We start from the raw sequence: 27,721 nt of genomic DNA, 5'->3' as shown, positions 1-27,721 counted from the left end.
ACAGCTCGGTAAGTGAAGTAGGCTCCTCCCGGTTATGTTTTCCACTCTTATGAGGTCTCCTTAGTGCATGAATTTCTCTATAAGAGTCAGTGAGTGTTTCCTAATTTCTGTCATAGGAAGAATCTGACTCCATGTTTGCCAATGCTTGGGTTTTCTTAGATGAGTATGAAGAGATTTTATCGTGTTAATGGGTATTTGCTGCTAAAAGATAGGGTATGATGATAAGGATTGTGGAGGGACTGTGTATGAGGGGTTGGGGATGCTGCTTGTAGTGTAAGGGAAAATGGAAAGGTTTGGGAATGATAATTGGGGTTTACGGATATCAACTAAGGTTTGGGGTAATGAGATTAGGGATTAGGGTTAGTAGTTTTATGGATATGGGGAATAGATAAGTATGAATGAAAAGGGAGGGAGAAAATGAAGTGAGGGAGTGAGGGAGTGAAAATGATAGGGGTAGGATTTAGCGGCAAAAACGGTGATTTGTAAAACCCTAGGCAATGTTTCTTCAACAAACTGTGCAAGGAACTAGGGTTTCAATATTTCCCTATTAAATCACCATGAACATTAAGACAAACTCATGCATTGGGCATATTGGAGTGTGAACTTACTTGGGAAATGATGAATTTGTGATTCGAGAGCTTTAGAAGGAGATTTGAATGTAGTTCGGGCGTTGTAGACCTGTGTACTATGCCACCTCACAGGTGTGCCGCGTTGGCTTAGTGTGTTGCGCTAGTACAAAATTATAGTGTGGCGTGGGCTTTGTGTGCGCCGCGGCTTGACCCAGGTGCATCGTGCCTGCAATTTTCCCTGTTTTGGTACAAAAATCACTCCCTTGGCATTGAAAATTCAAATGCACTTGCTCTCCTTCACTCTTGGCCAGAAAATGAACCTCCTTTGTCATGAATACACTTTATATAGCAATGGCTTTAATTTTTCACTCAAGAAAACCCACTTTGCCAATGTTTGCTTTCCACTTGCTTTTTAAAACTCTGTTTTGGGCAGTTTTCTTTACTTATTACCTTTGATGGACTAAATGATTTGACATTTTGTTTCTTTTGCAAGAACTTGAATGGCAGAGGCTTGGCAAGATGACCAGGGATACCTCTTGAAATTATTAGATATAGAAAAATGAAATTACATAAAATTTAGTACATGAAACATAAAAAACTCTGTTTTTCCTCAAAACAGGGTTTTGAGGAAAAATCAATCACTGAGAATGTGATTATTGAAATTATTGTTGCTGAGATTTTATTTGACCTCCTCATGTGCCTACTGACCATTATTGAGTGTTGACAAGACCTTATTGACAAAACCCTAGACCTAATGAGACCTAAAACCCTAAAAATGACTTTTACAGATTTAAAGACAAAAAAATTTTGCAGATGATCTAGATGTATGAAAATGGGCCAGCAGGTAAACAACATGAGGGAAAATGTATAATATGCCACTACCATCAGATGATCCATGACCCTAATGGAATGCAGCTGATCGAGTGAAACACCTAACATGCAATGCGACAAGAGAATTTGATCACTGATGGAGTTATGAAGATACTAACACTAACAACCCCCATGGAGTATGTGCTCCCAGGGAGAAAAGAACCCCCAAGAGCATCAATACTTATGGGGTTGTACACAGGAGTAAAATAAGGACCACTCTATATAGTAGGACCGATATAAGGAGGATAAATTGTGTGGGAGACAGTGCTCACAGCAAGGTTTTCCATAGGTAAAATATCACCCCCAAGAAAGGTGTTGGTAGGTGGCGTCCTCCGAAGAGTGAACTATACCAATATTGTGACATATTAGATGCAACATTTCACCCATCTTGACTAGGAACAATTGGTGATCCCCTGCATGGATTTCACGAAGTAACTATACCTAACTGAGGGACAAGAATAGTGGGTTGAGTGAAGGAAGGAGAAATGAATCCTAACCCTACTGGCTAACTAAGATTAACACCAACGGTCGATGTAGAAGATGGAATATGCATAGACACATGAGGGAAATTCATAGGAGTTATAGAGGAAAAAGGTGGAATGCCCCAAGAAGATGTGGGAGGTATAGACGAAGGATTAGGTATGGCCCCAGTAAGAGGAGACAATGATGACATGGAAGATGACACTTCTAATGGAGAAGGTAACAAGGCCACAAGCTCCAATATAGGGTATGTTGGAAATAATACTGAGAGGGGGGGGGTGAATCAGTTTTATCAAATCAATAAAACTTTTTCATTTCCATAGTTAGATACATATACGCTACTTCAGTTAATGGAACCCGCGTGTATATGCAACTGTGTCTAATGCAACTAGCATATATCCAGAATACTTATGATTCAGTTAATCCATTAAATGTTGATCTTTAGTTAGTGCATCAGAACTTCATTAACCATATGTACAGTAAGTAGGTGTAGTAAAATAGAACAGATCATCACACACAAGAAGCACACATGAACACCATGATATAAGGTGGAAACCCAATGTGGGTGAAAACCACCTGCTGCAAGTCGTCTCTATCTTCTTTTAATAAGAAACTTCATTTTACAATAGTTCTGTACTGGTGCAGACTTATAACAATACACAGTCTTCTACCTGCAGAAGGCTACAACTTTCTCTCATTCTCCAGACTATCCTGGATGGGAGCTACAACCCCCTTAACTCTTGTACTAGCTGATCCATTTACTAGTACGTAGGCGCCTGCCTACTGAATGCTCCAATCTTCACTTGTTCTCTAGCTGCTACTGGAAGGGAGCTACTACCCCCTTTGCTCTTGTACTAGCTGATGTACTAGTACGTAGGCGTCGGCCTACAATCTCCTTTCACCCTCCAGGGACCACATTTCATACATTTTCAGACTGGATACTCCTGAAGCACAACACTATAATCTGAAGGCCATGTTTCATCAAATTTTCATACTGGACCCATAAATATCATTGAAGCACAAAACAATCAATACTAGCATCATCAATTTCTAAATCACTGAACCATTGAAACCCTGTCAACAACATAGTCACCAGAACACAGAGCAGAACACTGAACTCTGCAACAATATTCAGAACCAACTGTATCATCAAAATCATGCATCAGAGTGCATACGCTACTTGGAAGTGTTGAACCATCGTGTATACGCAACTTCACCAAGGTGAACCAGCGTATATGTCATCAATTGCTTACTTATAACTTAATGCACTTCCTGTCTTCAGACATATCCAGATTATTACATATACAAGGATAATATGTGTGTTAGCACCTAGATCTAGTCCATCGGATCACATAAATATGAGTCATTATGATCCTGATCCAATATTAGTTCTCATCCACCAATACTGAAGCTAAACACAATCAACCAAACAGGATATGCATAATACTGACACCTTTAAACTGTCATCAGAACTCATCAACAACCAGAACCACCTGTAGGTTCAAACATCATAACTCAAATTGTATACGCTACTACAATGCACCAAACCTGCCTACTTATGCGCTTACACCAAAGCCAACCCGTGCACATATCTATAAATATTCAATCATGACTTGCATCGATTTCAAACTTAAGTTATACCCAGTTTAGATCATTACATGTGTCAATATACAGATCTAGAATAAACATAATCAACCATATAGAGATAGTTCATTTCAAACCATTTGATCCCAATCTATCCTTAGATCTTGTTCTCCATCAACTGGTGAGATCCCTCCTTAGCTTAGATCACGCAATGCATCATAAAACCATAACTTGCATACTGGATCTCATCCTTCATCAGATATTCATGACTTTTTCAATGCGCTTGCCTAATGATCTTCTTCTCCTTTTATAGTCTTAGGCCTTTCTCAATACCATGGTCCAAAACCATAACAAACCAATACCATGGACCTAATACTTAGGATCAACACATCTGACGAGATACTATGGTTCAAAACCATAGGTTCAAATACCAAGGACTAACTACCACGGACCAAAAGTAAGTTCTCCAACATATACGCACTTTTCCTTGCATGAAAGTGCGTGTATACACATACATGCCTTTGTAACATCTAACCCACATGTATACGCGGCTCAGTCACGATGAACCTATGTATATATATTTTCTCTTCATTCTTGTAGTCTGATCATCAAATCCTTGCTGCTGACCTACTGCACTACGATTTGTCATCTGTGTGATTTTCCATCAAGGACAACACTTGTCTCATAATGCCAATAATCTCAACCTTTGGACTTGATGGAAAAGCTAACTTGTCACACTTAGAACTATCATCTGATTCCTTTGAGCTGTCCTGCATCCCATGCATTCAGTCACATCTGATATCTCTTCTGAAGATTCATCTAGTTATAAATAAGTGAGATGTTATTCTATGAGAAGGTTGCCATCAAGTACAACACATGCATCATAATGCCAATAATATCCCCCTTTGGACTTGATGGCAACAACACCAAATCACTCTCCCGCTTTGACATCAAGGGCAAAGGGCGGACCAAGATATTCTCTTTCTTTTGGTAAACATTTCGCTGTCCATACTCCCCCTGAGTACCTGCTGAAATCTCTGAGTGCATTCCCCTTTTTTTATGCCAAGGTGTACCAATATGACCATGCTCCCTCTGAGTACATGTTGAAGTTTATGCTCTGTTGAAGTGTGTCATTCATGCTCCCCCTGACTGTAAGAAAGGTCTGCAAAAAGATGTTCTACAAGAAGAATATGACTCTATACATCATAAGTGACCTTCCTAGCACCAAAGACTCATACATACATCCATCTCCCAACCAAGTGGGGATATACCAAAGGTTTACACATGATAATAAGAATATAACATCATTCATCCCAGGCATAGTGGGGAAACCAACATAGGCCGTTACATGACCTTGATATATGACTGAAATATTTCATCATCCTTCTTATGCATAGAGGGGTTACAAACTACATCATGTGACCAGAAGAGATTTCATCAAATGACTACAATAGATAGAGACACACTATTACATCATGAGTCTTGATATGACCTTTACATGAGACCAAACATCTAAATAAGACCATGATAGTCATTAGCAACTATCATAATGTATTATCTGCTCCATAACCATCTTTCAACAATATCTAGACCACCAATCATGTTCTCCCTCTATACTTGTTCCATTTGTGCCAGATGGTTTCTGTCAGGCCCATATCAGACTCTTCTCATTCTGAGTTTGGCCCACTGATTTCCTTCAAATTAACATATACATGACTGTATCCACAGAAACAAGCATATATACGCGGATACTCCTTATGAAACTCGCATACAACCATTTCCAGATCAGCAACCTGTAAATGTCCTATGACAGAGTATGTCTGCATATAGATATCAACTCATCATCATAAAATCATTCACATTATATCATATGTGTAAAACACCATATCCATCTTATCAACACGATCATCCATGCATCATCACTTGGGAATATCTACATCAATCAACATATGTAAGTATCAACCTATCAACATATAGGTAAGAACTCATCATCATCATGTCTCCAACAATGCAACTTTGAGTAATCATTCATGTATCCAGCACTATGTATCTTGAGCTCAAGATCTTTTGTCAAGGCTTCTTTATATCATCAACTTCAACAATCCTCATCCACATGAGCACCAAGAACTATAGGAATCCTGCATCATGATCTTTATGCATATGACGATAGCAGCATATGAGAGACTCATCATCAAGTAATGAAGTTGTGTATTCAAGCTTTTTACTTCTCCTTATCCTTATGAAGATCACCATGTAAGCATCATATATGCACCATCTAAGAATCAACCCAAAAATATGATATGAACATCTACTATGTAACCCCAAGAATCATATGAGATTTTATCATGGACAACTCATAACCACATCATAGCAAGATATATCATTTAGCCATATAAGCATCATCACCAAGGATTATTAACCATAATGCCAATAATGCATTGTTAAAGGCATATGCTCCCCCTAACCTTGTGCCATCTGTTAACTGTTAGATCTGATCATGCATAAATTAGAAATAAGCATCAAGACATCATCATCATCAAAAACACTTCTAAACATCTTACAAGTATCAAGACATTTCCACACATCCTCAGCAGACTGTAACTATTAACCAATAGAGCAAATAATGGACTGAATCATATCAAACCCTTTTTCTGAGCTTGTCCCCACTGCTTTTCCTCAGACTAACATATACACGACTATGTAGTGTCTAACTCATGTATATACGCGATTTCCCTTTATGAAACTTGCGTATGAGATTTAGGACACTGAAGTTTTACACTTTCATCTCCCCTTGAGTCTGTTATGTCTGTGCTGTGCTATGTCTGAGTATATTGTGTTGTGCCACATTTTTTTGACTGTACTTCATTCTTCTTCCATATCTTCATGTGTGATGATGTTTTCTCCTTTTGGTGTGGTGCCTGAACCTTCTTCTTGCATTCCTTTCTTATATGTCCAAGCTTGTTACATGCATAACATCTCATTTGTTTCATATTCCTCCTGTAGCAATCAACAAATTTATGACCAAACATATTGCAAGAAAAACAATATCCTTGAAAGTACCTGGAATGTGATGATATTTCTGTGTGATGATCTTGAACCATTCTTCTTCTACAACTAGCTACAACATGTCCATAACATTCAACATTATACATTGGAGGAGTAAAAGATTTCCTTTAAAGAATTTCTTTCCTTGGCTGTTGATGGGGTTTTCTTCTCATCTCTTCGTCGTGCATTTCAGATTTCTCATTAGAGTTTCTTGCCTCTCCTTGTGAGCTAGATTCACTTTCAGTGGATTCATAAAAACGAAGACCAGTTTTGATAGCAGAAGACCTTTGACTACTAAGAATATCATCCAAGATCTTAGTACTATCATGAAATCGTAAGAGCTTATCCTTTTCTTCTAATTTATCATTTAGAATATTTACCTCAACCTGAAGATGCTCTTCTTTTTCACGATAGTGCTTCTTCATGTCTTCTTCAGCTTTCCTTCTTTCTTCCAATTGATGCCTCAATTCAAGAACTTCGTTTTCTTGTTTTTGGAGTAGATATTTATTCTGCTTCTTTGATTCTTCAAGATCTTCCTTTAGTGAGCGGATCATAGCTTCAAGCCTTTCATAATAACTGGATCTATCTCTGAGTTTCTTGATGATTGAGCTCCTTTCATTGACTTCATTTCTTAATGATGCCACTTCATCCTGCAACTTTTGACATTGGTCTTCCTTGTTCTTGAATAACCTCCTTACCTTGTTTCCTTCCTCTAGTTGAGATTTTAGTTTGGTAGCTTCTTCTTTGAAAGCACATTCCCTTTTGTTCAATAGATCTTGTTGATCTCTAATTTTGTCTGTAAGCCTAATAAATTCTGCCTCTATTTGATATCTTTCTTGCTCACCCATCAGTGCAAATTCAGTTGTTTCACTATCACTTTCATCATCTTCACATGGATGGATACCAGAGGATAAGAAATTCATACCTGATAGATCTTGTTCATCTTCATTCTGAAGTGATTCTGAATCTGATGTGCTCCTTCCACATATTCCCCAATCAATACACCCACTGTCATAGTTCTTCTGAGATGCCTTCTTCCTCTTAGGTGCTTTCTTCTTAAGCTTCTTTCCCATAGTTCCACGGATCTCCTTCAAGTGATCAAGCTTCTACCAAAGGACCTGCTCTGATACCAATTGTTGGAAATAATATTGAGAGGTGGGGGTGAATCATTATTATCAAATCAATAAAACTTTTTCATTTCCATACTTAGATACATATACGCTACTTCAGTTAATGGAACCCGCGTGTATACGCAACTGTGTCTAATGCAACTAGCGTATATCCAGAATACTTATGATTCAGTTAATCCATTAAATGTTGATCTTTAGTTAGTGCATCAGAACTTCATTAACCATATGTATAGTAAGTAGGTGCAGTAAAACAGAACAGATCATCACACACAAGAAGCACACATGAACACCATGATATAAGGTGGAAACCCAATGTGGGTGAAAACCACCTGCTACAAGTCATCTCTATTTTCTTTTAATAAAAAACTTCATTTTACAATAGTTCTATATTGGTGCAAACTTATACTAGTACATAGGCTTCTACCTGTAGAAGGCTACAACCTTCTCTCATTCTCCAGACTCTCCTGGATGGGAGCTACAACCCCCTTAGCTCTTGTACTAGCTGATCCATTTAGTAGTACATAGGTGCCTACCTACTGAATGCTCCAATCTTCACTTGTTCTCTAGCTGCTACTAGAAGGGAGCTACTACCCCCTTTTCTCTTGTACTAGCTGATGTACTAGTACGTAGGCATCGGCCTACAATCTCCTTTCACCCTCGAGGGACCACATTTCATAAATTTTTAGACTGGATACTCCTAAAGTCCATTTAGTAGTACATAGGTGCCTACCTACTAAATGCTCCAATCTTCACTTGTTCTCTAGCTGCTACTGAAAGGGAGCTACTACCCCCTTTGCTCTTGTACTAGCTGATGTACTAGTACGTAGGCATCGGCCTACAATCTCCTTTCACCCTACAGGGACCACATTTCATAAATTTTTAGACTGGATACTCCTAAAGCACAACACTATAATCTGAAGGCCACGCTTCATCAAATTTTCATACTGGACCCATAAATATCATTGAAGCACAAAACAATCAATACTAGCATCATCAATTTCTGAATCACTGAAACATTGAAACCCTGTCAACAACATAGTCACCAGAACACAGAGCAGAACATTGAACTCTGCAACAATATTCAGAACCAACTGTATCATCAAAATCATGCATCAGAGTGCATATGCTACTTGGAAGTGCTGAACCATCGTGTATACGCAACTTCACCAAGGTGAACCAGCGTATATGTCATCAATTGCTTACTTATAACTTGATGCACTTACTATCTTCAAACATATCGAGATTATTACATATACAAGGATAATATGTGTGCTAGAACCTAGATCTAGTCCATCAGATCACATAAATATGAGTCATTATGATCCTGATCCAATATTAGTTCTCATCCATCAATACTGAAGCTAAACACAATCAACCAAATAGGATATGCAGAATACTGACACCTTTAAACTGTCATTAGAACTCATCAAGAACCAGAACCACCTGTAGCTTCAAACATCATATCTCAAATTGTATACGCTACTACAATGAACCAAACCCGCGTACATACGCGCTTACACCAAAGCCAACCCACGTACATATCTATAAATATTCAATCATGACTTGCAGCGATTTCAAACATAAGTTATACCCAGTTCAGATCATTACATGCGTCAGTATACAGATCTAGAATAAACATAATCAAGCATATAGAGATAGCTCATTTCAAACCATTTGATCCCGATCTATCCTTAGATCTTGTTCTCCATCAACTGGTGAGATCCCTCCTTATCTTAGATCACGCAATGCATCATAAACCCATAACTTGCGTACTGGATCTCATTCTTCATCAGATATTCAAGACTTTTTCAATACGCTTGCCTAATGATCTTCTTCTCCTTTTATAGTCTTAGGCCTTGCTCAATACCATGGTCCAAAACCATAAAAAACAATACCATGGACCCAATACTTGGGATCAACACATCTGACGAGATACTATGGTCCAAAACCATAGGTTCAAATACCAAGGACTAACTACCACGGACCAAAAGTAAGTTCTCCAACATATACATGCTTTTCCTTGCATGAAAGTGCGTGTATACACATACGCGCCTTTGTAACGTCTAACCTACGTGTATACGTGGCTCGGTCACGATGAACCTACGTATATATATTTTCTTTTCATTCTTGTAGTCTGATCATCAAATCCTTGCTGCTGACCTGCTGCACTATGATATGTCATCCGTGTGATTTGCCGTCAAGGACAACACTTGTCTCATAATGCCAACAGGGTAGGCAACTGACAAAGGTAGGAAATTATAAGAAGGTTTATAACCATGAGGGTTCAACTGCAACAACTTAGGTCCTAGTGCATCGGTCAAGGGTGGATTCACAGGAGACCCTAAATTGTTTGTGAAAGTCTCAATAGAGATAAAATCACTATTGGAAGGACCAAGAATAAACTCCAAAACTATGTGTTGATCTAATTCTTGAGAAACGACAAATAGTCTCTGTGTAGGAGTGATAAGTTCACCTCGTTCAAGAGGAAAACGATGAAGACGTTGTGACTGAAGGTGAATAAATTTACCGAGGGTGAAAAAGTATAATTTAGCACAATTATGTTAATGAAAACACCCTGTTGGCTTAGTGGGTCCTGACTAAGGTTCAGAGGAGATTTAGCAAAGAAAATCTCGGTACTATTGGCCCTTTCAGCAACAGTCCACGGAGTGTGGACTGAGGTCTCACACGAAGTAGTATGGGAGGGTGCTAGAACCAAGTTTCCACACCCTTGGGATGTCTGATGGACTTCTGGAGGTTTCCAGTCTGACCGGTCACTGTGTGCACTTGCGATCCCTTCGCGACGTGTGGTGCAGCTTCTGCACAACCCTACTCAGGGCACAACCTGTATAATACCCAAGTTCCTTGCTATTTAAATGATTACTTAACTGGTGTGTGTGAGATTCATGGTTATTATAGCATATATTAGTGCATGCAATACATAAACGAATATAAACATAAAAAAGATAATGCATAGCAGTTACACATAATTAAGATAAACTTCTCTTTATTAGCTTTCTATCCCAATTACATGACTCGACTCTGCCCTGCGCACTCAGTTGCAGGGGTCCATGGACTCAGCTGTATACTCTACTATGCCTCTACACACTCAGCTGCAGAGCCTCTTCCTACCACTACAACCCAAGGCACTTAAAACTATACTCTAAGCTCGAACCATTCCTTTTCTCTTCTCTCTTAATTGTGATCTTTACAACTTAAAGCCTCATGCTATTTATACAATCCCATGGTCCGCAGACCATGGGTAGGCTAACTTTACACTAATTTACAATAAAATTTTTAGGGTGGACAACCTTATGACTCATTTTTTCATTTCGCACTTTACGCCTGCAATTCGCAGAGTTTTACAACATCTTTGACCAAAAATTGGGCTTTGAGCCCCAAAAACCTACTGTGGGGGGCTTCCATGCCCAACAAGTCCCCAACACAATAATCGTGACTCATCCTGAGTCACTCTGCTGGTGCGATGTTCTTGGCACGGAGCCCTTCCAACCGATCCTGCATTGTACAGAGGTCTGCGGTGCACTTTTCTACAGTCTGCTGGATCTGCTCCACTCTCTCGACCAAAGTCTCGCTGTCAGGGGCAACTGCCTATCTTAAGGCATGCATTGCCTTCATCTGTGCGAGCTTTCCTTTGATGTCTATAGTAATGAGGAAGGCCTCATCAATCCAAGGCTGGACGTGCGCTTTAAGGACTGCCTCTTTTTGCCATGGGGCATGCACCTGTTCCTTCAACGTCTTTACCTATTGTAGCTTCACAAGCTGCTGGGTCAGAACAACTATCTGCATCATTCCACACACACTGTCATATTGTACTTGAAGCTCCCATGCCTCCATTTCCAGGCGTTGTATGTTGGGGTCCTCTTATAATGAAGTGAGGATCGCGAAGGATTCTTCCAACATAGTGGTGCAGTTCTGTACTGCCTATCCTATTTCCTCTAGCCCTTTTTGAATAGTGCTAGCGTGCTATTCCCTAACTTCCGGGGGTGTAGAGGATGGCATGTTTAATCACAGTTCGACAATCTGAAGGTTGAGGTCCAGCTGTACCCTCATTGCTTCCTCCTTTGCCTTGCAGAATCCATTGGCTAATTTGTGGATTCGCACTCCAATTGGTAGTTCTGTCACGTTTTTTAACTTTGGAACGTGGTGACATGCTTCCTCTACCATTTGCTCCAGCTGCTGCTTCTGCACAAGCACTTCATCGCACTGGAGACTAAGCTACTCAATGTTGATTCTCTATATGTTGAGCATCTACACTACGCATCCTTCCCTAGTGCAGAGTTCTACTGTTGCTCCATCCTGCAGCTGATATAATATATCCCGTGGAAGGGCAACCAATTTTAGGCCAAGTCCCTTGATCCGTCCCACCGTAGTTTGATCCTCCTTGCTTTCCACAGTTAGTGCTCCTTCCGAAAGGACTATGGTGTTGGACATTCTTGCGCGCAACAACTGCTCCATTTCTAATGTACCTACGACACCATAGGCATCGACTATTCCTTCCTGGGGGGCCCGCGCCTGATGTTCCTGTAGCTGTGCCCTTAGGGCTATTATAGCTACAAATCTCACTCTTGATATTTGTGATGCTGCATTTATGGCCTAGGGCAACCCATCCTTCCAGACTTGGTCCAAATACTTAAAAAACAGTGTTTTACTCCCTATATATAACATTTCCCTGAGCTAAATGTGTGTGTATGTAGGTCTGTGTATGCCCAACCCGCGTATATGTCTTAAAACACTTAAAAAAATTAAATATCCTTAATTTCAGGTAGATATCACAGGTTTTACCTATTGATTATCTATTAGTGCCCATGGCCCAACTGTTCCCAACGAATTCCCATCTAAAAAATTACTTTGGGAGAAGTATAAAAAGGCTTCAATGGGAAGGGCTAAGGGAAGAGAGGGGAGAGAGTGTTACTCTGCTGAGATTATCCCTGATCAAGTCTAAAGATCCCTATGCTTCTAGCACTTCCCCCACTATAGGAAACCCTTGTTTCGTTGAGTTATGATGTCATTTCACTAGTTGAGATATCCTTGTGTGAGTCATGGATGTAGCCTTTTGAAGACTTGGGATTGGACGGACTTGGAGGACAGTTCTGCTTGGAGCCAGCAAGAGGAAGATTCAGGTGATATCATTCCTTGCTTTTTTTTAGTTATCTATAATAAAGAAAAATTTGTCTTCTTCCTGAAATCAATCTTCTTTACGTATATGGTGTTATTGTTATGGTTTACATATGAATAATTGTTTCAATGTATAATTAACCATCTTTTAATAAGTTATGAAGTTGATTTCTAGATGATACTTTGTCCATATATTGATATGCTTCTTTGAATTTGTTGTTTTGCAGGTTCAAGGATTGAGAGGAACTCCAAGAGGGTTTGGACCCTGGCTGGATCTACTCGAACGAAGGACCCCCAGGTGCACCTCTCTTCACGTAGTTTTATTATTTAAGTATCATGGCTTTGTGGAATGCTTGTTTTTTACTGTAGATAACCCCTGCTCTGCTAGGGTGTTGACCCAAAACCTTAGGGGATTTAATCCCTCAACAAGGGCCCCCAACACATTCTGTTGCTCCGTCATAGTTTCCTGGAGTGCTTCCTGGGTGACCTCGCGAACGGTGTCACCAATGTCATAGAGGTCACCCTCTACCAATGTAATGGGCTTGATGTCCAATTTGGAAGCTATGGCCTTCTTTCATGGACCTGACTGCTCCGTGACATGCATCTATTTCAGTTGAGTGGATGTTGTGCTTGGGTCTATGCCTTCTATTGTATCTGGTCCCTGTCCTGTAGACATGCCCTGGCCTCCTTCCTCTTGTGTGGTGGTGTTCCCTGTTGCTTGTGCTACTGCTGCTCTTTCAGTGACCTTTGCTTATTCTGCAGCTGCCTTTGCTGCTTTGTGAGTGGCCCTTACCTCCAAGGTCGCTTGTTCGTTGCACCTTTGCTGGGCCAACTTGGTGATGCATAACATGGTTGCATCCTTTTGCTTCTATGCTACTAATCTATCCCTTTCTGCCAAATCTGGGGCATGCCACTTGGAAGGCCATGAGTCGAGAATGGAGAAGATGGCATCATTAATTGCGATAAAAGGAATCTTGGTCCAGTTCTCCGTCGGGTCCTTGCGTGCCATGATATACACATTGTGCATATCTTCCTTGAAGTCTGCAAAGCTCTATGGACTGCTGTACACTGTGGGGGATAGGCACAGCCTGCTATTAATCCACATCTAGATGCTCACCTCCATGAGCACCTAAAAGACCTTAGTCTCGTGGATCTGCGTGGTGTCCTTCATAGCCCAGACCGACGCATATTTTGCAGCCTCTGACAAGTCCTATTCAATAGGAGGGAACTAACCATCCTTAGGCAATTCCCCTGTCACCAGTAAGATAGACAAAAGCAACCATGCGTAGTGGAAGGTCTTTCCCTACTCCTAAGCTTCCTTGCAATTGGTTAGAAATTCTTCACAAAGTAATTCGGCACAATTGGACCCCCTTTACGCATTGTTTGCCAGCGCGACGACTGATGCTGGTACCTCATCGCCATGACGTTTTATCATCACCTTCATGGCCAGCAGTTGGGTGGCTACACACACCCCTTTGTCTTTAATGCTATTGATTATGTAGCCTCTCTTCTTCTTTTCCAATTTGTACTTCTTCTTCAGGGCCTCTGCGAGCGCCAAATCTCTGATTTTTCTAGCTATCTCTGTGGGGTCCTTTCCCTTATAGGGAAGCTAAGAAATCTTGTGAATAAGCTTTGCCGTGATGGGAATAGGCTCTTCTAGCCATAAGTACCCATCATGCACTAGGAAAAGCAACTTTCTGATGACAAAGATCGTGATTCGTGCGCAGTGAAAATGCGAAATCCATAGTAGGTGGAGTATCCCAGCCTTCTCCATGTCGTGCCACCATTTCTGTGGCGCTAACACTGTAACTGGCCCTTCCTTACTCTATTTCATGAGGTTGTCCATCTGTACATGTGGGAAATTTTCACTGTCCATGAGGTCCCAATCTTCAAATTTCGTGGTGGGAATGCAGCCCAGAGCTAAGCCCTCAAATAGAATTCCATCTAGGAGGAGTGGGGTTTGGAGTGTGCTCTTAGAGGCATCCAAATCCTTTGGTACTTTAGCTTTCCCTTTCCGAGGAGGGATGTACTCGGGCAGTTTTGGTGTAGCACACACCGCTGGATGTCTTCTTCCATTTCTTCATCCGCCTCTATCTCCTCTATGAAAGCCTGGAGGTCCTCCTCCTCATCATATGTGTCAAGGTTGATAGCCTTGCCCTTGTCTTCCATGGAAATTTTACAAAAATGCGGATTTCATGGGGACATACGGACTGGTCCTGTAGCCTATGTATCCTTCTTGGGCCTTGGCGTCCGAGGTGATTTCGGAATTTTTGGCGCATCCTCCACTTGCACCGTAAGGCTCTGCGTGGCTTCCTTGATGGTACTGTCTGCAAATCCCACAACTCTCCTGGTAGTTGTCATCTTGCTCAAACTGTCTGTGGTTGTTCGTGAACTTGGGGGCTCAAATACTGCTTGGTGCTCAACACTCTATGCTCTTCATAATAGCTCAAATCTCAAACGAACAAGTGTTGTCTCACGGCTAGCCTTGGGAATTTTATAGCGTCTTTTGAATTTGAATTTGACTGTTCCCCCATTTCTGAGTCATTAATGCATCCTTGGTGGCAGATCGTCCCAAATCTAGCTCTTAATTCGTGTCTTAATTGCCCGTCGTCTGCCCCCTTTTGCCTTAAATTGGACATCTCGTCATGAACAATGATGTCAACGGTTACTTCCCATCCTACCTGCGTGGCAGCGCAGCCCCCCGTGCGTGGGCGCAAACCTTGTACTATGTTGATTTTGCACGCACCTACCTCACCGAGCAGTTCCTAAACAGACTCTTTTAGAGTCTCGTGCTCTCTTTCAACTATCCAGAGCACTGAGACTATGCTCCCTATGACTAGTCAGGTGGTCACCCCACCTATGCAAAACTACGACTCACCTTCCATCATAGTCGCGGACACTCCTTACTTGCCCTCACAATAGCTGGCGCCGCGTGTTCTACCTTATGAAGTGCACTCCCCTTGTTATTGCATCGGGTAAGGTGTGGTATCAGCCATGGTAGCAGAGTCATTAATTCTCAGCGACAATCTTTTAATGCAGTAGCATGACTATCCATATCTTTCCTTGTCATTCTTGGTTTATCAATGAGACATGCTTGCGTGACCCTATTTTCCAGTCTTTTGATCTTAGAGTCCATCAACATGCTTTTCTTCCTTAATTGTAACCGATCTTCTTTGAGTTCGTGAAGTCTATAGTTCCCTCATTGAATGGCTTCCCGAATTATTATATGGTCATCCTCGTGTAGTTGTGTGATTCCTTCTTCCTAGTCTTCACACGCTATCATAACTGTGGGAGCTATTACATGTGGATTCCTTTTGGTATTCCCTTTAGAATTCTCGGGTTATACTCTGTTTCACACCTTTGGAGTCATCTCTGCACTTAGGTTTGTGCACATAGTCCTATAAGCCCATCAAACCTTTGGCACACCCAGGTCCCATTCAGTTTGTCTCATTTGGTAAACCTTGTTCAGTACTCCGCACACCCTATCGAATGCCTTGTCATGGAAGATTGCTAACGCGCGTCACCATTCCTGCTATTGTGGTCTGTTCCAATTCTCTAGGTTGTGCGCTTGTGTGGACTGTACAACATATGCCTATACCCATCGAGAAAGGTGGGCACGCAAATTGTTCCGCCCCAACTGATTGGCTTTTGTCCGAAGTTGGGGTTTCCAAAAATGTAGGCACATCATCCTTCTGCATCCATGCCAGTCTTCAAAAGTTCCTTGATGCATACCCCACCATCGTGTGGGTGTTGCACGTAGTGCCCACTTCAGCGCATTGATCCGCTGCTACTCTGGTACTACACTTTTGAATTTTATCAAAAATTCATCCACCGTTGATAATCCATCATATGTCGGAAGCTCCCTTGCCTCTGTTTTTATGCAACACAATGACTTGATCAACATGTTTCATTTCAGTGTTATTACTTCGTGCAGCCAATTCTGCCATTGCTCTATCTCTTCATCTAAATCCAAAGTGCAGGAGCTTTCGCACTCCCACGAAATCCTTCCATCTAGAATCGGATTCACCCAATCCTCTCCTTGTGTATTTATATTATAGATACAGTTGAGATCGTCATCACTATCATCGTCGCGCACCAGTTCAGTGTATCATGTTACCTCAGTTGGCTCTAGTGGTACTACTATGCATAGTGATTTTTTATCGAAGGTCATTTTGTGCTCCTTCAAATTTATGACTCAGTTCATATCAGTAGCCGAGTCTATTCCTAGTAGCGCGGGATAGGGATTGTTGTCATCAACAATCTCTATCACTTCAAAATCCACCTGCGTGCTCGCACCTTCAATATCAACTATCACCCCTGTTATCACTCAGGTCTTTCCCTTTGACTCCCAAGGGAATACGGCTGAGGTAACCACAAACCAACTTTGGATTACAGGTTCTAGCCTACTTGCAATCAGAGAGGGCTCTCTCTTTTGATTTAGCTTTGTTTTTTGGGATTTTAGGCTAGTTATGAAGTATAAAATTTTGTTTGAATTTTGGTTGTCATCTGTTGTCTGAAGAAGGGTTTGCAATGATCAAAGAAGGTTTATTCCATTGGGAAATTGGAGTCCATGACTGATTATTACTTAGTGCCTGTGATAAAAAGAGTGTTACTGCAGAGCCAGATAGGTATTCATGATACAAACCTTTGATTTAAGAAGAAACAGTATAGGATCACACCATGAAAGGCAACAAAGATTTCTTTCTTGGTGATACAGAAAATAAAAGGCTGAATCTTATTCAAGAGCAAAAGAGAATTCTCGAACATAATTTACCATAAAATTAGAGTAAACAGGAGCATTTAAGAATTCCATATTTACAACTAATCTTGAAGAAAACATAGTTAGCAGGAATGATTGAGTTTAGGGTGTCTTACTGGACAAATCCTGAACTATTCATTTTCCTTCCTACTAAGATTATCAAACATATAGCATAGATGAGTTATGTAAACATATAAAACATAGACACAGTTAGGAAAACACTTATTGCATCATGAGAAAACACGAGAGTTCTGCAACAGCTAACAATCCCATCACAACACGTCCAAGCATAGCCAAGTTGAGAAAACCAGCAGCTTCTTGTATTATACTTCTCAGAATATACAGCCGAGTTCTTTAGAACAAATAAACAACAACCCCCAAATAAGCTAAGCGGGGCGTATATATACAAAATTATCTTTACAAAATATCTCAAAATGAGTCATTGACTCATAACTTTCTCTACCAACTCTAAAAAATAGTGGATACAATAGTTATTGCTATTAAAGAAGATTGATTACAGCTAGTCATTCCTGTCAGAGATCTTTGACTTTCGGAGCGTCTTGGGGCGGCTGAGTACCTTTGCATCGATTTTGAGAATTCTTGCATTTATGCTGCCCTGTCATGTTGTTGCTGCGTTGGACACATCAATTGCATTATCCAGCTGTACCCAGACACTGTCCTTTTCATCTAGTTGTCTTCCACTGTTGCTTTAAGTAGATTTGATACATGAGTCATTTGAAAATGCTGACTTTAAGCCAAAATTAATTTGTCAAAGTAAAGTCTCTATCATACTCCTCCACCATTCTTCAGTGGGCAATTGGTGCCTCTGCATCTTGATTAGAATTTCATCAGCTTCAGTGTATTCGTAATAATTGGGAGGAACTGCAAAAAGGTGCCTGATCTCATGCTCAATAAAAAATAGATTTTCCAGCTTATCATAAAGATCCTGCCCAGATGGGGGCCCTGCTTCCTCTGGAGCACCTACAGATGCTGTTATTTGATTTGTTGCAAAGGTGTTGACCCTTTTGGCATAATTTTCATGTGATAACAATCTTCCTGCACTGGTCACCAAACTGGGGAGGCCCCTGTTATGTAAAACTGTGATTTTTGCAATAAATTCATTCACTTTGCTTGTATTTCTTGACACTTTCTATCCAATGTCTAGACATAACTTCTGAGGGTAAGCACCCTTTTTATCAGCAAAATATTATCAGTCCTATCTCTAATGCCCATTCCTGCTAGCTAAAGGCCAGTCCGATTGTTAAGGACATTTATCATTCTGTTGGCTATTTCAGGCATACTCCCTAAAGATGCCCTGGCTATTTGATTTTCAGCTTGAGCTCTGCCCAGAAGATTCATTTGCTCATGAACTGTTTCAATGGACTGCCATTGGTCTGTAATGGATTGGCCAATTTTAGCCCATAAAATTTTCTTCACATCAGCTATAGTTGTGTTCATGGTCAATTCATTTTCCAGCTCCTTTATCTTCTTTTCCAGGGTTCTTATTTCTCTTGTCCTTTTAGCCACATTCTACTTTGATTTATCATATTTTTCTTCCAGTGTAGCCAATTTTTCTTTTGCAACCTTTAGTTCTGTCATCTGTGCCTCAAGAGCCTCCAGTTCCTTCCTCATATTCTGCATGTCAAGGCTGGGTGCCTGCTCTGGTGCTACCACATCTGGTGCTGGTGCTGAAGGGCCTACTTCTGATGTCCTTTCCGGGGGAGGAATTATTACTTGAGGAGAATCCTCAAGATTTATAAATTGCTGAGGTGGTTGAGTCACCTGTTCTCCTTCCTTTTGCTTTAGGGCTGCCTCCAAGGCACCCTCTGTCTCCACTAGCCTTTTGTGCAAGGCCACCAGCATGGCCGTCACATCCTGATCTCTTCTTTGCTGGGCAACATCTGCAGTATGAGGGTGAATGGTTGGTGGTAGCTTAACCAGCTTCTTCAAAGCTGCTATGTCCTCATCTTTCTTCTTGATTAATGCTTGCACTCCCTTAGGGTCATTTGGATCATGCCCCAGTTCTATGATAATTTCTTCCAAGGACTTGATTCTGTTATCCTTGGCTTGAGAGGAAGCTTTCTCTAGCTCCAATTGAGCAGTAGTGTTATTCAGGGAGTTTTGCAACCTATGTGTCAATAGAGTCTTATCAGCCAATGTGGCATAGACCATCTCCCCTATTTGTTTGTGCAGCTCTATCTGATCCATAGGATGGATGTCCTTGGAAAAGACCTCTAGGTTAGTCCTAACATAGTCGGCAACTGATTGGGGCTGCAGCATGGTGGTCCTAAAATGACTAAGAGTCATTTTTCCCTCTTGGATATCATAGGCCGACATAAGCCTTTCTTGATTAGTCGGTGCCATCTTGAGTAGCTGGTTATAGAGTTGGACTCTGATTGGCTCATTTCTTGCTTTTATCTCTATAAACTGCTTCTTGATGCTAGGCTCGGATCTTGTCTGCTGTCCTGATGAACTAACTTCTTCTCCATGATGCATTTCTTGTTCCTACTGAAAGGAACTGGCCGATGTTTCAATGTTGGGAGGGTGCATGGTATCAGTGGGTCTTTCAGGCATCTCCTCCTCAGAAAAGGGATTTAGCCTTTGTCCTTTCTCACCTTGCTGATCTGTTGAGGTAGTGAGGGGAGTCTCCTCCTGCCTATCTCTCTTCCTGGTTCTTTCTTCATTAGCTGGAGTTTGTAGCACCGAGGTTTCCAATGTTACCTCCTGCCTAGGAGGGACTTTTTCCTGAGTTTGCTGCTCTGTATTTGAAGGTGCCTCAGCCATCTCTTCTTGTTGTTCTGCTTGCTGCTGTACATTAGAGAGTGGCTCTTCTTGTTGCATCTCTTTTCCTTTAGCTGTAGTTGCTGCTTGAGTAGTGGCTTGGGAAGATTGCTGGGGAGTAGTAGAAGAGGAAGCAGCTACTCCAAGATGCTTGAGTACTGGGGAGCAAACCTGTCCAAAAAATTCTAAATCAACTGATTTTTCTAACTGCTTCATTGCTTTTTGTGCCATTTCTTCCCTAGGACATGCCTCCTCTAGGGTGCCCTCTTTCCATTCTAACTGATTTGCATATTTTTCAATGTGTTGGATTCTGACATGGTCATAGCTAGTAAGTCTGTATCTGACTCCTCTAAGGCTTATAAAATGATTGGGGTCATAGGGTGACCAAAGGAAGCTTGTTTGCAGCTGGAGGCTCTTTAGAATTTTATCTGCTTCTTGCCATGCTTCTTCTCTTTTGTTGAAAATGAATGGGCCCAGTTGGTGTTTTATTTTCAGCTGTGCTTTCTTATTTATGCTATGAAAATGAATCATGTCTGCATTTCCAAATTTCCAGAAATACTCTAATGCAAAAAGTCTCATGGGAACATACTTTGGTAGTATGTAAGGGGCTAGCTCACAGCCATATATTCTAATTACTCTGTCGTCTTGGTAGAAGTACCAATCTCCAATGCTATAATTCTTTGAAAGCTGGAGGATCTTCTGCATATCGTCGGTGAGTCTAGGAGGAGGAGAACTCTGTAGCAGAGACAAGGCCAGATAGATGAACAGATCAATGAACTCACAATAGCTGTATGGGGAGCAAGAGATATGGTGACAAACTGATGACCAAAATATCACTGACCTCCTGTTTCCTTTTGCATCCAGCTTTCTTAAGGAAACAGGGAAACTATCAGGCTGAAAATATAATATCAAGTGATATATATAGGAGGTGCACTTGAATACCCTTTCCCTCTCCAAATTCATGAATTTCTCATGAATCTTGTCGGCAATGAATGTGGCATAGTCATACTGGGCAGCAGGAGGCTGCCCTGGAGTGAACATGGATAACATCACGAAGGTTGTATCATCCACAAACTCACTGGTATGGAATCCCAGAATGCAGGATATCATGTCCACTAGCAGCCTCCCTGTATCATTGAACCAGACATGTAGATAAGGAGAAGGTTGTTGGGGTTGATATTCTGGCTTCATGAACAACTGACCAATCTTTGTGACCTCTGAGCTGAGCAACTTGGCAGCTTCTTGGAGCAGAAAATTCATAGAAAGGGGGACCAGAGGTTTAGTTGGTTTAAAGTTCAGCATTTGATTTATGGATTGAGGAGTGATGTGGAATAAAATATTCCCAGATGAACCCAAAACTGCTCTTTGTGAGGGCTCATAGTGTTCACAACACTGATGGATGAGGTCTGGGAACACATTGACTTGAGGTAGGTAATAAATGGGCAAATTAGACTCCCAGATACCTATGTCATCAGCACCACTCATGTATTTATCCTTTAGCTCACAAACAGTGTGTATGTGATATTTGGTAGTTAACTCAATTGTCTCTTTAATTTGATGATCCCGGTCAGCAAGGGCCAGCCAGTCCAGGTTCCTCTGTGGGGCACTCAGGGGAGTAATGTTCAAGGCCACAGGGGTCTCCATGGCTTAGTTGTTACTTGGAGTTGAATTGTACTTGACCTTTGAACAAAGGTAACACAGAGAAGTTAATTTCGATGGATAAGGTAATTTGCAGAGAGGAAAGGGCTAATATGGGTGAAACAGAGGTAAAATGCTGCTTAGAGAGGTAAAATTGCGTAGCTGTGGTTCTTTCGCAAGGCAAGAAATGCTCACTATGGGGTCTGAGTTTAGAAAGAAAGCAATGAGTGCGGGAATTGGATGGATTGAGGCCCAGGAATTGCCCTTTGAATGACCTTGGTTGACATTTACAGTCGCAGGGGAATTCGGTGGTTATTTGAGCTTTTAACAGTAGGTGATTGAAAATCAGGTGCGCAGAGGTAATAATAAATACCTGACTTTTCCGTGGCTTGGGGGTTGCTTGAAAACTGCAAATCCTTGGCGGCAGCAGCTCGGGGATGAATTTCTTGAGGTTGGCGGAGGATGACGTAAATGGCATGCAAGTTACACAGTGCGCGTTTAGTGAAAAATGGGAAAAAATATGATTTTTGCGCGATAATATGGAAAAATTGGTTTTTGGCGCCTTTTGATGGATGACGTCAGCATGACGTCATTGGTCCGGTCGGGTACGGAGGAATGATGTGTCAACTGGTGATTGGGTCGACGTGGACGAGCAACGTGGCAGACAGGTCGGAACAATGGTGGAGTGGAAGCTGATGTAACGCTGATGTGGCAATGGCGTGGAGCGGAAAGGGAGAGTGGTAAGCGGTTTTATCGGACCGCTTTTGGTACGGGCCCAGTTTGTGTCGGAAGCCGCCCAATACAATCAAAATTCGACACGCGTCTCAGGCCCTACGTCATCCTCTAACACTTTTTGGGTGCTAAAGGACGGCGATCGGGGGTGGTCCGAAATCGCCGAGGACCGTCGGATGGGAGGGCCCGGATCCGATGGATGACGGGATGTGGAGATGGCAGAGCGATACGGTGGGGCCCGTCTAATAAACAATTATTATTTCTGGAAAATTGCGCCGGGACAAAACTTTGGATAAATGAAATTGTGGGTTTTCTGAGGTTTTCGGGGATAAATGGTAAACAATACATCCATTTATAACGTGCACTTAGGGTTATTAAATCAACCGGGTGTTGATTCAATTCCCAAAAATAAAGTATGAACAGATATTCCATGGGACTCCAACTTCCTCACATTTCCAAACTTTGGGATATATGGCTAAATTGCCCAAGGGGGGGAAATATATATATTTCTGGGATTTTTTGCACAATAATGCTATAATAATAGGGAATGGGAGAACTTAGGGAGCTATATAGTAAGTTTAGAAGTTAATATGAATTTGAGATGTGGAAGAGAAACAGAGAGCTAAGTTTAAGGAGTAAACTTAGATTTAGAAGCAGATGAGGGTGAGGAATGATTTTACACAAGAAATGTGGCTTCTTTTCGGAGAAGAAGGTCACACTTTGTCATGAATTTTTCAAAGGAGAAATGCGAGGAGGACTATTTAGGGAGATCCTAAAATCCTCAAGGGGATGTTAGAAAGAGAATCTCTGGTGAAAACAGGGGAAGTTAGACATGCTTCCATATTTTATCATCAAACCGCTGCATGGATACCTCTGCAAGTGCTAATATGTGCCTTCTTGATCAATGCCAAAACTGAATAGAATCAGGCTTTTACAACTTCTGGCTACCTACCCCGCTTAGTACCTAGCATTTTTTGTTACTTCAGGGAGGGTGCACTTGGACTTGCAAACCCTCAATTGATCTTTTTCTTTTTCTTTTCTTTTCCTTTTGAGTTTCTATCTACAACTAACCTTATCACTTCCAAGGCCCCAGATTAAGTAGTTGGGAACCTTTATTCTCTACGTAATCTACTAATCTGCCAAGATTAGACAGTTTGGACATATTCTCCTTCTCTATTCTACAACATCAATTTAAACATGGCATGATCCAGATTAGGCTGTTGGATCACCCATCCAGAAGTAGGACACTATCCAAACTATATACAGACATGTTCTTCCACAGAAATATGGGATCTTTGCATCATCAAAGTAGAACATATTTGGAGTTTCCCCTGCCAATCATGAAAAATGAAACCTATTGGTATAGGAGGCTAATAGTGGCTCCACTTGGGGATGGTTTTTCCATATGAAAGACCAAGAACAGCAGGTCAGAACGCCTTGGTCCTTAATTTCTTGCCAAAACTGGGAACTTTGCTTTTTGATGATCAATACTGAGGCTTTTCAAAAAAAATGAAAAATCTTGAAATTATGGCCTTTCCTTGCTCTCTTTCCAAAATTGGTGAAGCCGTAACACCTTTTATTTGCTGAAAAAAAACTACTACAATTAAGTAATAATGTACAAGGCAATGTCAGATTATATACGTGGAAAATAGTCAAAATAGTGCTTTAACATCTGGCCATTAATAGGGCCCTCTTGAGCTTCGGTGTCATCCAAATGTTTCAAGAAATATGTGTTATTTCCTTGTACTTCTTGAATAACAAAGGGTCCTTTCCAAAGGGAATCAAATTTGCCATGTTTTCCCTTATCTTCTCTTCTTGAGTCCCATTTAAGCACTTTATCACCAATGAAAAAGTCTTCTGCTTTTGTTCTTCTATCAAAGATTTTCTTTATCTTTTCTTGTGAAACTTGAACTCTGTTGTATACCTGGTCTCTGGTTTGGTACAAACAGATTGCTTGGTTGATCCTTCTTTGCATATCATTGGGTTCAGCTTGGGTTTCTTGAAGCAAATTGATGACAGGAATCCCTAGTGATGAAGGAAATTTGGCCTCCATTCCATAAACCAACTCATATGGGCTGGTCCCAATAGATCTCTTGGTTGTTAGCCTATCTGCCCATAAGGCATTTGCAAGCTTTTTATGCCAATTTTTCTTATTTTCCTCCAACATCTTCTTGATGATGTTTATAAGGCTCTTATTAGATGATTTAGCTAAACCATTGCCTTGAGGGTAGTATGCTGTGGAATGACCCAAGGTAATATGGAATTTATGGCAAAAATTGACCATTTTCTTGGATCTGAACGCAACAGCATTATCTGTAATGATCTTTTCAGGACAACCAAATCTGGATAAAATATTAGTCTCAAGGAACTGAATGATAATGGAATCATTCGCTTGTCTGCATGGAACAGCCTCAATCCATTTGGTAAAATAATCTGTGGCTGTTAGGATCCATTTGTGTTGACCTTAAGATGAAGGATGAATTTCTCCAATGAAATCTAAACCCCATTGCTGAAAGGGCCTTTCTGTTGAAATAGGTTTCAGAGGTAAAGGCAGTAATTTTCTTTTTCCCTCAAACACCTGACACTTATGACATGAAGTAACAAATCTCTTGACATCTGCAAATAGAGTAGGCCAATAGTAACCTGCCCTCAATATCTTATCCACAATGGACTTCCAATATAAATGTCCACCACAGTCACCTGCATGAAAATCTTTCATAGCATTGTGAGTTCATTGATTGTTAGACAATTCAACAATATACCCTCATGATTTTTCCACAGTAAATTACCATCCATAACACAAAATCTTGAAGCTTTCATTTTCAAAAATTTGCTTTTGGTTTTGGACAATCTTGGGGGAGCACACAGGTTTTGCAATACATAACAGATATCAGTATACCAGGGGGATTGTTCAAAGGCTATATTGATCTGTGGAGTCGCCAGCTCCGGTTCATTGTCCAGTTGATTAATATCCAAGGCTTGAAAGTTTGCTTCAGACATAAGTTTAGCCAAACCTTGTCCCTTTATCAGTTTTGTAGGTCTTATTTCAATGTCATACTCCAAAATACTAGCAATCCATTTTCCTCTTTTGCCCTCCAACCCTTCTTGAGTCAATATGTATTTCACAATGGCATTTGGTACATAAGAAATAACATGAGAATATAGGATATAAATCCTAAAATCTTTGATGGCCTTAACCAGGGCATAGGCCTGCTTTTCCATAATCTGATATTTCAAGGGTGCATCTCTAAGGGCTCTACTAAAGAAGGCAATAGGTTTCTCACTTCCTTGATCATCCTTCTGTAGTAAAACTGCAGCAATAGTATGTTGGGAGGCAAAAGAGAAGACAATGAAATCTCTATCAAATTGAGGTCTTGTAAGAACGGGTGTTTGAGTCAAAGAAGTCTTGATGCCCTCAAAGGCCTGCTTGGCCTCTAATGTCCATTTTACTTTGGAATCTTTTTTCAACATGTGGTTTAATAGCCTTATCAATTCTGCTAGATTTGGGATAAATCTTCTTAGAAAGTTGATCTTTCCCAAAAAGGCTTGTAATTCCTTAATGTTTCTTGGTTGTGGGACTTCCAAAATAGCTCGAATTATGTCAGGGTCAATTCTAATTCCCTCTTTAGAAATAATATGACCTAGCAACTTACCCTCTTCCAGACCAAACAGAGACTTCTTGGGATTTAAGGAAATACCATATTTCCTACATGTCAGAAACATTTGCCTCAGGTGTCTAAGGTGTTCTTGGTCAGATTTAGAAAAAGGAGTGAGGTCATCAAGATAAACAACTAAGAAGTCACGAATCTCCTTGGCAAAGGCAATATCCATTGCTCTTTGAAAAGTAGCTCCTGCATTTTTTAGTCCAAAAGGCATTTTGACATATTTAAACATTCCCCATGGGGTTGTGAATGCTGTTTTATCCTGGTCATCAGGATGGACCAAGATTTGATTAAAACCTGAAAATCCATCAAGTAATGAGATTCTAGAAGCCCCCACCACTCTTTGGAGAATGTGATCCATTTTGGGTAAGGGATAATTGTCCTTGAGGGAAACTTGATTCAAGTTTCTAAGGTCAACACAAAGCCTAATCTCACCAGTTTTCTTCCTTGTAGGAACAAGATTGGATATCCATTCTGAAAATCTGATGGGTGCTATGATACCTGCTTCAAACATTTTTTTCACCTCTTTCTCAATTGAAGGGAGAAGTATAGGATTAATTCTCCTTAATTTCTGCTTGAAAGGCTTTTGATTTGGTTTGAGAGGAATAGTGTGTTGAATGACTAAAGTATCATAGGATTTTAAATCCTCATAACTCCATGCAAATACATCTTGGAACTCTTTAAAGAGGTCAACATACTTGGGCTTCTGATCAGGGGGCAAAGACTTTGATAGTTTTATTATCTTGGGATTTTCAATTGTTCCAATGTTGCACTCTTCAATGGCAGCATTTAGGGGCTGCATCTTTGGTTTCCTAGGAATATCGTTTGAATCAAAAATGTCTTCCAAAGGGGTCAGGCCTGTGGGTAAAAAATTGTCCTTTAGTTGTATGACTTCGGCCTCTGCTCCAGCTATTTCATCAAGATTGATTTGTTTAAGCTCTTGTACATTCTTATTATCAAAGGTTGTTGGGTGAAGTATTCGATTTGCTGTTTTGACTGATATAGTTCTCTGACCTTGGTTTCTCTGTGGTTGGGAGTATTCTTTAGCATTAGTATCAACATTTAAGCCCGAAAACTCTTGTTGTAAAGTTAAAAAGTTATTTATCTGTGTGTCATCTTCAAATACTTGCCAGTCTCTGACATTGTTTAGGATGGAAGGTCTACGTTTTATCTCAGCTGTAAAACAATGGTTGGGTTCAAAGGGTAACTTACAAGTACTAGCAAAAGTAGCTAGAATGTGTGCATGAAGGTTGTGGCTTCTAGATATTTTGGTCAGTTGAAATTCAGTAAAAACATTGAGTATTTCAATAGCAGCAGTTCTGTAAGACCTTAGCCTTT

This window comes from Pinus tabuliformis, chromosome 1_2 (assembly GCF_031772625.1).
Source record: "Pinus tabuliformis cultivar Carrire ecotype Pingquan chromosome 1_2, CPIR1, whole genome shotgun sequence".
Taxonomy (NCBI): Eukaryota; Viridiplantae; Streptophyta; class Pinopsida; order Pinales; family Pinaceae; genus Pinus; species Pinus tabuliformis.
Note: the sequence above shows the minus strand (reverse complement) of the source record.